The sequence below is a fragment of the Trachemys scripta genome, chromosome 1 (assembly GCF_013100865.1).
Source record: "Trachemys scripta elegans isolate TJP31775 chromosome 1, CAS_Tse_1.0, whole genome shotgun sequence".
NCBI classification, from domain to species: domain Eukaryota; kingdom Metazoa; phylum Chordata; order Testudines; family Emydidae; genus Trachemys; species Trachemys scripta.
The window spans coordinates 230,217,070-230,234,442 of record NC_048298.1 but is presented as its reverse complement, the minus strand read 5'-3'; the positions used below and the strand labels follow the sequence as shown (position 1 = coordinate 230,234,442).

At 46.5% G+C, this 17,373-nt stretch overlaps 1 pseudogene; it reads left to right on the top strand.

The window, feature by feature from the left end:
- The first annotated feature begins 5,338 nt into the window (after positions 1-5,338).
- LOC117879132 lies at positions 5,339-14,879 on the top strand (annotated as a pseudogene).
- The last annotated feature ends 2,494 nt before the right edge of the window (positions 14,880-17,373 follow it).

Here is a 17,373-nt window from a genome sequence, read left to right as displayed (position 1 = left end):
TTATCATAATGACAACAAGAATTTTGGAAGGGAAAATAAACCTTATGCTTCACAGCTTAAGCCAATCTCTTACTAGTAAAAACCTGGATCAAACATATGTGGGCGTGGATTATACCACATACATCTATACCAAGCTCTTACACTTCCCTCTTGCACATTAGGTTCTGGCCACTGTCAGGAACTGGATAGTGAACTACATAAACCTTGGTTGTAATCCAGTGTGGCAATTCCTATGTACTGTAGTCTAAATTTTATGCAAAAAATCAGTAGTTTCTTTGGAGAGATGTTGTGAAACTGTATGGAGGCCCAATGCTGTATGTATGTATTGAATTAATTCAAAGCAGAATTGTCAGTAAATGCATCCAGGAAGGGGGAAATGAATCCAGATATACCCTCCTCAACAAACATTTCAGACACTCTGGCTTTACCCGACAGAGCTCAGAAAACTGGTGTTGGGCAGCAGATCCAAGCATGTGTGCTGAGAGCATGAAGAAATTTGGCAGGGTTTAAAAGTCAATCCCTCGTGGAAAGGGGAAGTTAAGGGGAACAGACTGACCCCTCCCCAGACCCCCACAGGTTAGGGACCTGGGGTAAGATAGGCCTGCCTAGGGCTCTAGTAAGGTAAACATAGGTATAGTCTTTCTGTTATTTTAAACCTCACTCGCTTTCTCTCTGGCCCAATTAATATTGAACTATTCAATTAAAGTGGAACAAATTCAACAAGAGATACTCTCCCTCCCCCATCAGATTATTTCATAGCCCACTGCTGAGGGCACTCACCAGACAGGTAGAAGATTAGGGTGACCAGATGTCCCGATTTCATAGGGACAGTCCCAATTTTTGGGTCTTTTTCTGATGTAGGCTCCTATTACCCCCCAACCCCTGTCCTGATTTTTCACATTTGCTGTCTGGTCACCAGGGCCAGCTCCAGGATTTTGGCTGCCCCAAGAAGCCAAAACAAAAAACAAACAAAAAAAAGCCGCGATCGCGATCTGCGGCGGCAATTTGGCAGGAGGTCCTTCACTCCCAGGCGGAGTGAGGGACCGTCCGCCGAATTGCCGCTGAATACCTGGACGTGCCGCCCCTCTCTGGAGCGGCCGTCCCTCTCCAGAGCGGCTGCCCCAAGCACCTGCTTGAGAAGCTGGTGCCTGGAGCCGGCCCTGCTGGTCACCCTATAGAAGATCCTTGTTAGAATCCCTTCCATCAGACAAAGGGGGAACTTGAACCAGGAGTCTCCCACATCCTAGTTGAGTACCCAATCTACTGGGCTAAAGGGAGGCCTCTCCTTGCCATTTTGTCTGGAGTTGGGCAGGCACCTAGTTTTGACTCACAAGGATCAGTTTAGGTGCTTAAGTCACCGGATTCCAGGAGAGTGGTTCCTGGCTGTGAATTGTGAGCAGAAATAGGTGCCTCCCTCCAGCCCAGAGTTTAGGCCCTGAACTCCTAGAGAGTGGGGAGTTTAAGGGTATGTCTACACTATGAAATTAGGTTGATTTAATAGAAGTCAATTTTTTAGAAATCGATTTGATACAGTTGATTGTGTGTGTCCCCACTAAGCACATTAAGTAGGCGGTGTGCGTCCACAGTACCGAGGCTAGTGTCGACTTTCGGAGCGTTGCACTGTGGTAGCTATCCCACAGTTCCCACAGTCTCCACCACCCATTGGAATTCTGGGTTGAGCTCCCAATGTCTAATGGGGCAAAAACATTGTCCCGGGTGGTTCTCGGTACATGTCGTCAAGCCCCCCTCCCGCCCTCCTTGAAAGCAACAGCAAAAAATCATTTCTTGCCTTTTTTCCTGGGTTACCCATGCAGATGACATACCACGGCAAGCATGGAGCCTGTTCAGCTCACTGTCACCATATGTTCCTAGGTGCTGCTGGCAGACACGGTACTGCAGTGCTACACAGCAGCATCCCCTTGCCTTGCCTTGCCTTGCCTTGCCTTGTGGACGGCAGATGGTACAATACGACTGCTAGCCATTGTCGTCATCATCCCGTGGGTGCTCCTGGCCAGCCTCGGTAAGGTCGATCGGGGGCACCTGGACAAAAATGGGAATGACTCCAGGTCATTCTCTTCTTTAAGTTTCGTCTAATAGAGATTCAGTCCTGCCTGGAATATCATGCCAGCTGGAGGCTTCTGCCTTAGGCTGCTCTCCCAGTCGGCAGCACCACACGGTTACATCTACCCCAGCTACCCCTTGCTCCCATGGCTCATGAAGCCTGGACAGTAGTAAGGAGCAGTTCAACTATAGGCTGAGCAAGTGCAGAATGGTGGTAGAATGTGCCTTTGGATGTTTAAAAGCGTGCTGGCGCAGTTTACTCACTCAGTTAGACCTCAGCAAAACCAATACTCCCATCGTTATTACTGCTTGCTGTGTGCTCCACAATATCTGTGAGAGTAAGGGGGAGATGTTTATGGCGGGGTGGGAGGTTGAGGCAAATCACCTGGACGCTGATTACGCACAGCCAGACACCAGGGCGGTTAGAAGAGCACAGCAGGGCACACTGTGCATCAGAGAAGCTTTGAAAACCAGTTTTATGTCTGGCCAGGCTACGGTGTGAAAGTTCTGTTTGTTTCTTCTCGATGAAAACCCGCCCCCTTGGTTCACCCTACTTCCCTGTAAGCCAACCGCCCTCCCCTCCCCCCTTTGATCTCCACTTGCAGAGGCAATAAAGTCACTGTTGTTTCAAATTCATGCATTCTTTATTAATTCGTCACACAAATGGGGGGATAACCAGGGGTGAAAGTAAGTCCAGTGACTTACTGGTACGCTGGGGCCAGCTCTGGGGCCTAGAGCAGAAGGGGCGTGGCTGAGGGAGTCAGAGCCAGCCCCATCCCACCCTGTAAGGTAAGTCCCCCCCGCACACACCGGGGTAGCAGCAGCAGCCGCCCGGGGCTCTGGGGGCTATTTAAAGGGCCCGGGGCTCCCCTTCTTCTATTGCCCTGGCCCTGTAAATAGCTGCGGGAGCCCTGGGGAAGCGGCAGGGCTCCAGCGGCTATTTAAAGGACCGGGGCAGCAGAGGCAGCTGGAGCCCCGGGTCCTTTAAATAGCTCCTGGAGCCCCCCCGCCCCGACTATCCCTGGGCGCTATTTAAAGGGCTCGCAGCTCCCCTGCTTCTACCGCCCTGGCCCTGTAAATAGTCGAGGGAGCCCTGGGGAAGCAGTGGGGCTCCTGTGGCTATTTAAAGGACCAGGGCGGCAGAGGCAGCTGGAGCCCTGGGCCCTTTAAATAGCCCCTGGAGCCCCCCCCCTATCCCTGGGCTCCGGGGGCTATTTAAAGGGCCCACGGCTCCCCTGCTTCTACCACCCCGGCCCTTTAAATAGCCGCTGGAGCCCTGGAGTAGTGGTGGCGGGGCTATTTAAAGGGCCCGGACTTTTGAAATAGCCCCCAGAGCCCCGCAGCCCTATCCTAGGACTCCAGCAGTGGGGCTCTGGTGGCAATTTAAAGGGCCTGGGGCTCCAGCCCCTGCTGGGAGCCCCAGGCCCTTTAAATTGCCCCCTGGGGAAGCCGGGCCACTCCGGTACGGCAAACCGGCTCTTGTCGGCTTACTTTCACCTCTGGGGATAACTGCCAAGCTAGCCCAGGAGGGTTGGGGGAGGAGGGAAGCACAGGGGTAGGGTAGTTGTAGGGGCACCCTCTAGAATGGCATGCAGCTCATCATAGAAGTGGCATGTCTGGGGCTCTGACCCGGAGTGGCCGTTTGCCTCTCTGGTTCTTTGGTAGGCTTCACGCGGCTCTACTGCGGGTCCCTGTTATAACCTCTGTCCTTCATGCCCTTGGAGATTTTTTCAAATATTCCAGCATTTCATCTTTTGGAACGGAGTTTGGATAGCACGGATCTGTCTCCCCATACAGCGATCAGATCCAGTACCTCCTGTTTGGTCCATGCTGGAGCTCTTTTGCGATTCTGGGACTCCATGGTCACCTGTGCTGATCAGCTCGCTACGCTGGCCAAACAGGAAATGAAATTCAAAAGTTAACGGGGCTTTTCCTGTCTACCTGGCCAGTGCATCTGAGTTGAGAGTGCTGTCCAGAGCGGTCACAATGGAGCACTCTGGGATAGCTCCCGGAGGTCAATACCATCGAATTGCGTCCACACTACCCCAAATTTGACCCAGCAGGGTCGATTTCAGCGCTAATCCCCTCATCGGGGAGGAGTACAGAAATTGATTTTAAGAGCCCTTTAAGTCGACAAAAATGGCTTCATCTTCTGGACAGGTGCACGGTTAAATTGATCTAACACTGCTAAATTCGACCTAAACTCGTAGGGTAGACCAGGGCTAAGACACGATCCCTCTTCTCAGCATCACCCACTGAGCAGCTTAGGCAGCTCCCTACCTAGTGTGCTGGCTTCTGTGGATTGCATTCTAAAGCACCTATCTCTCCCCATGCATTGTATAAGGAGACTAAATACCTAAGTCACACTTCGTGAGTTGCATTGCTGTTCCAGTGATTTTCTAGGTGCTTAAAAGTTAGGTGTGATGCCTAAGTCCCTTTGTGGATCTGGGCCTCACTGCTTAAGAAGCTTGCAAGAGCTCTGCCTTATTTTGTGTCCTGTTCCAAACGTCTGTGCATAACAAAAGCTTCACAGCACCTCACCTGGACAAGCTCAGTCCTTCAAGGCACAATTCCCCATTCCACATCTTTCCTTCCAAGCCAAAACATAACAGTAACAGTTAAGAAAACCAACATTAATGTATCACAAAATTACAAATACCTATAAATAACCTAATAACTAAACTTACCAACAATGTTCCATTAATCTTTGAGGTGCCCTGTGCTGTTGCTTGGACCTGTGGGGCTTTCCTGGAACATCAGCACTACTGTTGTCTGTTTGCCTGTCTGGGTGTTACGTGATAACTTTTGTAACGTTATAACTTCCAAAGTTTCCAGGAGTGTTCTAGGTATCAGTGGGCAGAGTCCTACAGATTATGATAAAAATCAGAAAACTGGAAAAGCCATTTGCAGTTAAAAAGCTGCTCCTTGCTCCAGTGGCGCCAGAATGTGGGGGCAGGGGACCACTTTTTGAAAGTGGACGGGCCTCGCTTGTCCACTTTTCACCAGGTCAGACTCCGCCGCCTTCCCCTCCTCTTCCCCCCGAGGCCCCACCCCCTGGCCAGGCCAGCAGCTGGTTGATCCCAGCCAGGGACCCTGGGCAGTTGTGGGAGCCACCCGGATCCCCCACCCAGGGTAGGAGGGGATGAAAGCAGCCCACTGCCTGTGTCCCCACCCCCCGGGCTCCCCGCCTGGCCAAGGGCATGTGGAGGTTGAGGGTCCATTTGCTGGCTCCCCCACAGCTACCCACATGGCTCTTACCCCGACCTGGCTCTGGCCGATGGGCAGGGCCTCGGAGTCAGAGCTGCAGCCTGGTCATGGTAAGGGCAGATGCTGAACCAGCAGAGAAGACAGAGAAATGGCAGCTTCATCCCTTCCTCCCTCCTGGTGTGCTGTCTCCCCAAAGTCTGCTCCATGGTGTGGGAGAGAGAGAAAGAGAGCTCCAGCCATGTGCCCATTCCTTCTAATCTCAGAGGCAGGAAAGTACTTTGGTGGAGAGATAGAAATAAGACAGACACATACACTGCCTGGTACAGGGTGTAATGGGGTACTCACTACTGTGGTGCCGCCTCGTGGCTAGATCTGGGGATCATCTCTTACCCAGTCTAGTGCCTTCTTCTGTCACTCGCTCACCCTGCAGCCCCTCTTGCTCTCCAGGACTCAGGGTGCTCTCTCATTGTGACTCAGCCCTCCGGCCAGGTCACTGTATAGTCCTCCTCTTCTGAGGTATCACAGTCTCACTGGACTGGCTGTCCAGATATCGTTCCCAGCAGCCCTCCAATTCAAGGCTATGCCACCTCATCAGTGGCTGGTAGGGGAAAATGGGCTCGTCCACTACTCCAGGTTCCAGCCTAGGGACTCTACAATCAGCAGCCAGGATCTCTGGCTGCTATTTCACTGGACTGCTTCCTATTCTGTCTCTATCAGACTTCTTTATCTACCACCTTCTGGGTATGCCCTTCTTAGGATCCCAAGGCTTCTACTCTCCCCCAGGTGGGTTACCAGATAGCAACTGTGAAAAAAACAGGACAGGGGGTGCGGGGTAATAGGCACCTATATAAGAAAAAGTCCCAAAAAACAAGACTGACCCTTTAAAAACGGGATATTTGGTCACCCTACTCCCAGGGTTTCTCCTTCTTTCCTCTCTAAGCCCAGAGAATGACTGCAGGCTTCCACACAACAGCCCCTTTCTGCTGCAAATGTCCTGACTTTATACTAGCCAGGCCTGCTCCTGTCCAACTGGGCTCCATCCTCAATCAGCGCTTTCCTCTCAAGCCTAACTCTCCCTCAGGGGACGCCTGTCAAGTTAATTAGCCCCTTCTGAGCCACATTAATGCTTTCTGGACTAGTGTGGGGCGAACACCCCATCACAGGGGGAAAGTGGGGAAATGGGGGGTACAGAGTCCCTGGCATGGGGGAAATGGGGCTTATGCAGAGTCTCTGGTATGAGGGTCAGGGATACAGAGAGACCCTGAAACGAGAGGGGAGGGAGAGCTTGGGAGCCACACACACAGTCCAAGGGATAAGCAAGTGAGTGGTTTGCATGGAGTTCCTGAAATAGATATGGGGTGGAGTGGGAGGGTGGCACATAAGGAGCTGGTGGGGGGAATGGAGGGATGCAAGAAGCCCCTGATGTGTGCAATGAACTCAGCCTACAGAAGTAATGAAGTGAGAGACCCTCTAGTACAAATAACTATGTACAGTTATGTTTAATGTATAGTCAGTACTTTTTGGTGCTGGGTCAGTGTAAACTCTGCCTAGCACATAAAGGTACATAATTAAAATTGTCTCAGACCTCAGCATTTCATGGATAAAAACTAAGAGGAAGTATAGCAGTTTTGCAATGTGCCCAGCTGTGCTAAGAGCAGGGCTGGCTCTAACTTTTTTGCCGCAACAGGCAAAAAACAAGAGCGCCGCCCTGCCGTAATACCCCCCCCCAGCGCCGCCCCCCCGCACCCCCCCCCCCCCCCCCCCCCCCCCCCGCACCACCGCACCGCCAAAACACCCCCCGCGCTGCCCAGCCGAAACAAACACAAACAAAAAAATCCTTGAGCGCCTCCCCGCTGAACAAAACAAACAAAAACAAAAACACCGCAAGCACCCCCCGCCACCCCAACATTGGCCGCCCCTTCTAAGGTGCTGCCCCAAGCACGTGCTTGGTCAGCTGGTGCCTGGAGCTGGCCCTGGCTAAGAGAACCAAGTTGCAGAGACGGGAGCCGGTGACCAGAGGCCACCTTTCTAGAGGCCATACAGTCTTAACCACAAGGCTCCCACCCTTTCATTTGTGGGTGGTTTGATAACTTTAACAGAAGTATTTTATATAAGTTGCAACACTTTTTGATTAAGAAATCTAGGAGAGTGTCTCAATTTCATAATGTAAATCACTAAAAATCCATGAATCATGGAAATGCTTAAGGTGCCTGCATTGTATACATGCCTGCAATTTTCTACCCATTGCTCCTGAGAGATGTGCTGAAATAAACCTTTCTGCATTATTCCAGAAATTGGATGTAGTCTTGTTGCATGGCAGAAATTACTATTTCCCGTCTTCAGGGTTTAAAAAAAAAAACCCAACAGTGGCCAAAAGTGAATGAGTATTGCAAAGCCAATGGCAATAGAACAGATTGCATCAGCTGGAGTCAACTGGTCTTTTCACTCCCTCACATGAGTTAGGTAATAAAAGAGCAGGGCAAAAATAACTCCTCAGTCCACTATTTCAGCTAAACTTAAAATATTTGTTTTGTTCCCTTAAGCAACATATTCATAATTAATAATTGACCCTGCACTCAACTCAATGTTATTTCTCTGTCTGTCAGGATATTAGGTTGGATATTAGGAAACACTATTTCACTAGGAGGGTGGTGAAGCACTGGAATGTGTTACCTAGGGAGGTGGCGGAATCTCCTTCCTTGGAGGTTTTTAAGGCCCGGCTTGACAAAGCCCTGGCTGGGATGATTTAGTTGGGAATTGGTCCTGCTTTGAGCAGGGGGTTGGACTAGATGACCTCCTGAGGTCCCTTCCAACCCTGATATTCTATGATTCTATGATATAACATGATACCTTTTGAACATCACATCCAATCACGTCCAATATCTCAGGGAACATGCTAGTCATCAATGCACAGAGCCCTACTGATTTCTGGGAAAAGCAGAAAAGCCATTTGCATTTAAAAAGTTGCTCCATGCTCTTTCTTCTGTGAATTGCCTACCGCCTGTGGGGTGGATGCTCAGCCAACAAGGGAAGCCAAAGGCAGAAGAGAGAGGAGGAAGCTTCTTCCCTTCCTCCCGCCTGGCATACTGCCTCCCCAAAGCCTGTTCTATAGTGGGGGAGAGCACAAGAGTGTCCAATCCGGGGAGCAGTGAAGGAAGGAAGCTTCCTACACTGGAGGCTAGAGGGAAATGAGGGACTCCCAGAGCTCCTGGTGTGGAAGGGAAGGGGAGAACAGGGGACTATACCCTATCCCTGATTGTTAGGAGGGAGGGTTGCACCATGTCTCTGCAATAGAGGGGGGTGTGAGGGTGCAAATGTAACTCTCTGATGAGTGTGTTCCAGGTCCCCCTCTGTGCCCAGTAAACAGAGGAGATGAGTTGCAACAGTCACCAAATACAAAGCTTTAGCTCAATCTGTAGCAGCTGATGCTTTTAGCTCTAGAGGTCCCCAGTTCAACCTCCAGTGTGTTAGCCAAGAAGGTGGACATCCCACTGGATAACTTGTAAGGGTTGGGGGGAATGGAGGAATGTAAGGAGCCATTGATGTGTGCAGTGAGGTCCCACCCTCTAGTAACTAGTTGTTCCTGCCAGGAAGGAAAAATGTTTTTAGTTTGTTCCCACAGAATCTCCTGAGAAGGGTCTGTGATACCAGAACCAGACTGGGGAAAAACATTCCCAGGGAGGGTGAATGCCTTGTCTTTGCTTTGGACTTTGCCACAGACCATTTAGGGAGGAGGTTGTGAAATCAGAGAAAGATGAAGCAGGAGAGGGGAGAACTGCTGGGAAGAGGAGTTTTTTGTTTGTTTTGAAATTTGAATCATGCCAAATAGTGGAAGATTACATCTGCCCTCATGCCAACTTCCACAAGGGCACACACTGGAGTTTGTTTTCATTACGAAACTTGACAGTAAATTTAATCACATCTGATACCAGAAGAACATGCAGAGTAAACAGGGAAGTACCGTCTAGCATATATAAAGCTCCTCAAAACATCCGTCTTCTAGAAGGGAAGCTGAAGACAGGTGAGCAAAATATTAAGCTAATTCAGAGTGGGAGCTATTCTGAATTCTGTTCATTAGAAAATCCTTTGGGTAGTAAGAAAGACCAAATAAGTTCTACTTGAGTAAAGACTCCAGGATTTGTCCTTTAGGTAACATCTACACTATGAGCTAGGAGTGTGATTCTCAGCTCACATAGACATAATCACTCACTCTTTTCGCTCTAGGGCACTAAAATCAGTTGTGTAGTCATGGGAACATGAACAGTGGCAAGCAGCCACGCGGGCTAGCTGTGCCGAGTAAAAACCTGCCTGAACTCCATGGGTATGTACTTAGCACAGCTAGCCCATGCCGCCACTCGCCGCTGACTGTGCTCCTGCAGCTACATCACTATTTTTAGAACATTTACTTGATGAGACCTAGCAAGAGAACATCTATGCAAACTGGGAATCACACCCCTAGCTCATAGTGTAGATATACCCTTAGTGGTTATTACTGTGTCCCTGCTGTACAGTGAATAGAAGAGATGAGGCACGTGTTGATTATAGATTACTTTAGAGAAAACCAGAGTCCTGGAGCTGCTAAAAAGGTTGGAGGTGATAATCTCCTGTGCTCTGCCTCATAGAAATGACAATAACAATTAGCAATCAACTGCACAGTGGGTGTAGCGGACCCTGGCATAGAAAAAAAGGTGCATTTGTAGCAGCAGCAGGTCACCTTGAACACTATGAATGTTACTAATTCCAGATCAAATATTACTGGGGTTTTTTACTTTGAAGTAAGCTAGTAAGATGCTACAGAGGCACATTATGAATATGATCAAAATTAAAATTATTGTAACTTGCTGTGTTGATTTTCTCAGATTTTTTCTACACTGAAATGACCTTATTTGTATGCTGTGTCAAAGAGAGGCAGAGTTATTATTGCGCCCTCAGTCCCAGTATTTATACACTAATGCACAAAATTCCCTTCTATCTCAGTATTTGCACATTCAGTGAAAAAAGCACCCCATCATTTCTTTGTATTTCTTCACAGCGGTACTGTACATTTAGATATTTTGGTTTCTCTGCAGACCTGGATTTATTTTACGACTCTCTTGGGTGCTTGAGAAGAACCGTCCCTATGCTACTAACGCTGCTGCCCTTTTTGGTGAGTTTGAGGTCCATGTCTATTTCACTAAGCTCACTGCCAAAGCAACAGTGTAAAGAGATGATTGTAGGGATGGGGAGATATAAGTCATTAAGGCATTTTTTTAACCACTCCTACAAAACCTAATTATGATGGAAGAATGAGTTTGGTGCAATAGCAAATGGAATATACATAAACTGTATTCGACAATGCAGCTTTCAGTACCAAGGATGACTCTTGCAAGGAGTGAGAATCAGGTGTTCTCAGTGAGGAGCACTGGGGTATAGAGGTCAGGACACTTTCATGTCTGGCCGCTTTTAGAGACCAGTGAAAGACACATCTCTTTGCACAGGCCTTCCCCCTCAACTGAGGCAGTGTCTTCTGGCTAGCAAGTCCTCCTCTCCACGAGATCTTTTTCCAAAACAACTCACAATGGAACATACCCTATCTCAGAGTGGACCAGAGTCTGGTTTATGACTTTGAATTCTCTTAGCTTTATTTATGTTCACAATAGGTGCTTAATGTAAAATATCTGCATTTAATTTTTCAGGTACTTCTGAGAGTCAGACTGGATGCTTTGGTAATATAAACAACTTTGATACCACTGTAGAACTACAAAAGCAGAACTCTTACCATACTGTGGTGAGTATAACTCTGCCGTTTTGTTGCTGTATTTCATCACACAGAGTCACCACAATGATCCATAGTACTTTACACCTTCAAAGGACTTTACAAGCATTAATTGATTAAACCTCACAACAACATTCTGATTGGCTAGTATTAATCTCCTCATTTCACAGATGAGGAAACTAAGACAGAGAGGAAGACTTAATAAAACCTTGGGATGATTATGGTCCAGAAATTAAAAAGTCAATGTTTACACAGGTGGCTTGATTCTTTAGGTGTCCAACTTCAGACATTAGGGCCTAATTATCAGAAGTGCTCACACAAGCACCTCTAATTAAACTTATCAGGAGCTGTGAATGTTCAGATTCTCTGAAAATCAGGCCCAAGGTATCTCTGATGAAAGTATCCAAAATTAACAGTCACTTTTTAAAATTTAACCCAAGTGACTTTCCCAAGGCTGTTCAGCAAATCAGTGGCAGAGCTGGGAGTGGTACTGATAAATTCTGGATCCCATTCGCTTGGTTAGTCCTCATTATGTTACACCAGCTACTTGCACATCAGATCAATAGTTTATCTGGTACTGTTGGGAAAATCAAAGGAGCTCCCTATTCTTTTACTCTACAAATAAAATTGGACTTAATGCCAAACCCTTCTATTGTGGGTAGGATTGAGATTCCCTCCTAATGTAGCATGAAATAGTGATGAGACTCCAAAAGAAACTGAGGTGAAAGTGCAACTATTGGGAACTACTGTCTCAAGTTGCAGTTGTCCCCCTCTACATAAGTCTTCTGCATCTGTCCCTAAGAATCCCACCATTTTGAATCCCCCTCTCAACTTTGAAACCCCATATTACAGTCCTGTCCTTCTGGCCACAGAGGGGTAGATGTGAGTCCTCTCAGCTCCTCTCAAAATCACTCCTGCATTGTCCAGACACCGACAGGTTGATATCAGTTTCTCTTCAGAGGCTGAGCATGCTCCCCCCTCCAACTCCTCCCAAGCCCATTCACCTTCATTTTGGGACCTAAAGAAACAGGAATTAAACCATCTTTTACACATTAATTACACAAGGCAAAATTCTTTTTTGCCTTGCTTTCACAACGCACATAACTCTCACAAAGGCTCTCAGATGGCAGAACAGAGCTCTTGGCTTTTGAAATCTCACATTGACTTAATAATCTTAAAGAAAACACCTTTACTTTTACATTTACTACAGGAGTTCCTGCATCAGAGAAGATTGCTGAGAGGGACTTAAATAATATGAACAAATATAGCCATCATTAAGAGTGCTGGCGGAAAAAAATGTGTAGATCCAGCTGTGATCGCTGGTATCATCTCTTGTTAGTCACATGCTGGAACTCTCCTAAAGTCTGGCTGGGGCGATAACGGCAATGCATTTGGTTTGATGCGGGTCAGTAATGGTCAATAAACTAGGAATAAAATACTATTGTATATACAAGTGTTTCAACAGAGAGAGCCTGCTTCATTTCTCACTAGTGCAGCTCAGGCTGAGATTGATACTCAGCACACTATGAGATAGGGTGACCAGATGTCCCGATTTTATAGGGACAGTCCTGATTTTTGAGTCTTTTTCTTATATAGGCTCCTATTACCCCCACCTCCTGTCACGATTTTTCACACTTGCTGTCTGGTCACCCTACTATTAGAAAATTAACTATTGCTGAGGCAGCAACACATTGCACTGGCATATGTCAGACCTGGGGTTATAGAGGCTGATTCTTGTGCTTCAGTTTGAACCTCAGTTAATTCTGTGGGTTAATGGAAGTCCCTGAAGAGGCCGTGCATTTTACCCTTCTATAGAAGAAAAGTGAAGTGCTTAGTGGCAGAAGCAAGATAGGGAGAAAGCATCAGACAAAAAGACTAGGTGAAAACTGGCAGGCTCAGAATGACAGGGCAGGCTTTATCCACAATCTCATGCCACCGAGTCCTTGGTGATAATAATAGATTTTAAAATATTCACCTGGCTAACACCATAATGTACATACTTCTTCTCATAAGACTGTCAGTGACAATCCAACAACGAAAGAACAGAGTGTAATTTTATGGTTCATTTTGAACTTTTGCATTTCTTTGAATTTAGCCAGGCCGCCCTTGTCATCTGTGGCATTATATGTTTGTAATGAAGTCAGTGAGACTACTCAGAAGGACTAAAACCTTTAAGGATGAGAAGTAAAGATCTTCTGGATAAAGCCCTTAATTTCCTCCATGGGTCAGGAAGTGTTGCCCACATACTGCAGCACTAGACACTAAAGCAGTGGTAGCCAAATGCATAACTACAACTTGAAATGGAAAAGAAGCAGCATTTTAAGATAAGTCTTTTTTCATTAGCACAGTCCAACATACTATCCCTCGGTGTCTGTGCTCGGGGCACAACAGAAAGTGCCGTGAAGATCCATGGACATTAATGACCAAAAACTGATTTATCAAACAAAATTTGACAACTAAAATCACGTAGAGGATACTGAGAGTGAAATAAACTGCATAAACACATCCTTCCCCCCCCCCCACCCCGGCTCTTCTAGGTTGATAAAAACCACCATAGTATTGTTGGACGGTGAAGATCATCTCCTTGATGCTACACAAATCCTTATTGGTATGATTAAGGGAATCCAGAAAAAATTCCCCAGATGGACAAAGGAACAACAGCTGAAAGGTACAGTGTAGATTTGTATAGGAATTAAGGGGAAATCTCTGGCAAAAATCATGTTTAAAAATTTCTTGTGTTACTGACACTCTAGAATAATAAGCATTTAAAAGAATCGCACATAATTTTTCACCACTGATGCTGTTTGTCTGCTTCTTGATTTCATCTACTTTGAGCGTTGTCCCATTCTTTAGCACAGCATTGTGTGATGAGTTTATAACACTGCATAGGAAATATTTATAATCCCCACCCCCAAAAAAAATCTAGTTTATATTGACTGTGTTAGCTACTCTTTTGTTTCATTTCAGGTGGGATTTCTGCCTACAATGGAGGACTAGGAAATGTCCGAAGTTATGTAAATATGGATATTGGCATGCCTGGCGATGATTATGCCAATGACGTCATTGCACGAGCCAAGTTTTATAAGAGAAATGGATATTGAATCTGGGAGTTCTCTTCTTTCAGATAAATTGTGGTGCATATGACTATCAGTGTGACGTACATTAGAGATACTGTATGTTTGGGGGAAGATTAAAACTGTATCCTGAAAATCCTTATTGATGCATATAGGCCCACTGACTGCAGTGGGAAGAATTGCTTCAATAAGGGTTGCAGTCTCAGGCACCAGATTTTTAAATTCTGCAATCAGTAAACATTAGTTATATCATATGGTAACTTCAAAACATTTGGTCTCTATCTAACCAAGGAAACATTAACCAGAGTATTGATACTATCCTATCCTATCCTACTCTGATTATTTCTCTGAGTTATTAAAGCTGCTCTGTCTAGCTATTGTTAGTCTTCTACCTTCCCATTTTTAATCATATGTATATTTCAATATCTGCTGTTGTCTTAAGAAATAAAAAGGGAAAAGTAATCTCTTTGGGGAAGGAAACGTATTTTCAATCTTTTTGTGATTTAGTTCAACAATTTATTTTTCATTGCAGCTGGACACAGGTCTGTAAACTTATTGTATGTGGGGATTTCATTGACACATCTTTTACTTTTTCATGGAAATGCCTAGAGCCTGGGATGGATGCTTTTAATCAAACAGAAATAAGCAAATGAAAATTGAATAAAAAATGTTGTTTAGCAAATGAAGCAAGACTCCAAAGCTCATCTTTTCAGTTGCATTAACAAACGTTTGATGAGGACAAGAATACATTTAAAGCAGATAAACAAATTTCAAAGGGAATCGAATGAAATAAATTTGTGCTACCTGAGATTATGGGTTTTTTGCTGCTTTCAAAGGCCTTAACACCTCATTAAATAAAAAGGAGTGATAACCTACTTGAGAAAACATTAGTACTATCCAGTACAGCATGTCTTACACTCTTTTGACTTTAAGATCGGCAGTTGAGCACTTTTTCTGGAGTGCATTTAGAATCCACTTGTTCCCAATGTACATGGGAGCTACAGGATAAGGAGCATTTTTGAAAAGCTGGTCAATTTATTTAGGACCCTAAGGGCTTGTCTATACTTACCGCGCTGGTTCGGCGGCAGGCAATCGAACTTCTGGGTTCGATTTATCGCGTCTAGTCTGGACGCGATAAATCGAACTCAGAAGTGCTCCTCGTCGACTCCGGTAATCCTGCTCGCCGCGAGGAGTACGCGGAGTCGACGGGGGAGCCTGCCTGCCGGGTCTGGACGGGGGTAAGTTCGAACTAAGGTATGTCGACTTCAGCTACGTTATTCACGTAGCTGAAGTTGCGTACCTTAGTTCGATTTGGGGGTTTAGTGTAGACCAAGCCTTAGAGCCTGAACCAATGTCCATTGAGTCAATGGAAAAACTGCTGTACTATAAACAGAAGAGAAACAATTCATGTTGGCATATAGACCCTCATCAATCTCACTGCCAAGATGGAAAACTTGTAGAATTCTATATTCCTGAAAACTCAGGTGATCATTCTGGGCTTTATGGACATGTTATACAAACAAACAATCTAAAAGGTAACATTACTGATAATTATTCAACTTATAATACAACTCATAGCTTGTTAGATTCCACTTGTCCAGTCAAACATGATAATTTCTCATACCAGTAGTCTCCATTGTCAATATTTTCAACTAAAGTTAACCATGAATGTCTATCTTCACAGTCATAGAAGCATGTGTAACCATGTTTCCTGGTGGAATACCTGACAAAAAACACCAACAAAAATCCGTATTTCTTTTTCCTAAATGGAAAACCATCTTCACCAGTGCATTTAGTATGCACAGAAATACTAAATGGCTTAATAAGTATTTTCACTTGCATCCTCTTAATCTACATGTAAAGATTCTAGCAAACAACAGTCTGCAATAGAACCACCCCGTAAGCACTCCAGATCACAGATGTAGCCCATGATTTGTTTGTCTCTGCAACGGGGTGTATTCGACCTTTGCAGTGCTGTTCTGGTGGCCCTGCAGTCCTACTACACCCTGCTCCAAGAAGGGACGAGCTGGAAGGACAAGAGCAGTGGAGTTGGATGCTCCAAGCTTGCCTAGAGATATATCTCCAGAGTGGTCATTTTGGAAGCCACAGAGTCCTAGTCCTCCATGGGTTAGAAGGGCTAGCAACAGCCAATGAGGGCCCTGCTGGCCCAGATAAAAGTAGCTGCCTGGCCTTAGCAGTTCAGTGCCTGACTGGGACCAGAGGGGTAAGGAAGGGTGCTCCTCTCTGGCCAAAGGAACCGGAGAGATGGACAGGTTTGTTTTCTGGCTGCATTTTGCATAGCTGGGTTTGCAGGGAGAGAGAGGACCTAAATACTTTAACCCTGAGATAAGGGTGAAGCTAAAAGGGCTAGGTAGGAAGAGGCCCAGGAAGAAGCAGCAACTAACTAAATTGAGAAATATGTGGCTGCTGTTTATAATGGGCAGCCCTGGGGGCTCCAATTTGCCACAGGTAAAGTGGCATAAATCCCAAGAAGGGGATAGAACTTCTTTGGCAGCCTGAACAAAGGGCTGAATTTAAAGGGCTCAGCGCTGCGGCTGAAGACCCTAGTGAAGGCAGATAGACCATTTATTTATTGGCCTCTTTAATAGCCTGGGAGGGGTCCAATTGGACTTTGTGACTTGACTGGAGGGCCAGAGAGCCACCAGAGACCCAGCTGGGGTCAGCCAGGTGAGAAAAGGACTGTGATACTGCACCCTGCTGCTCAGAGGTTCTCCAGTGGTGAGGGCCCCATTACAACTTGGTACTCGAAGTGGGTTTTTGAGGGTTGGCCACTGAAACAAGGGCAGGGGAAAAATTTTAAAATTGAAGAATTGATGCGACTTCTATCCCAGCAGCAGCTACTAGCTGAGGCCACAACGGGCCCAGCAACATCAGCTGTGCTCCTGGAGGTGCTTCAGCTGCACTAGCAGCAGAAACAGGAACCGCCATTTCAGGAGTCACAGTTACAGTGGCTAACTAGCTCAGCTCCTCCAAACTTGTTGAACCCCAGTCCAGGGATACCCCTGGCCAAGATGGGGCCCCATGACAACACACAGGCCTACCTGGTCACATCTGAGCATGTGGCCACAACCACATCCTGGAGTAGAGAAACCTGGGCCACCCGCTTGGGCCCTTTCCTTTCCAAGGAAGTCCAGGTGACCTGCCATGCTCTAGATGAGGAAACAGCTAGAGATTATAATGCAGTGAAAGCCGTCATGTTTGACCGGTTGGTCAAGAAACATAGTGGTGTAGATTCCAGTCCAAGCCTTTTGCCTC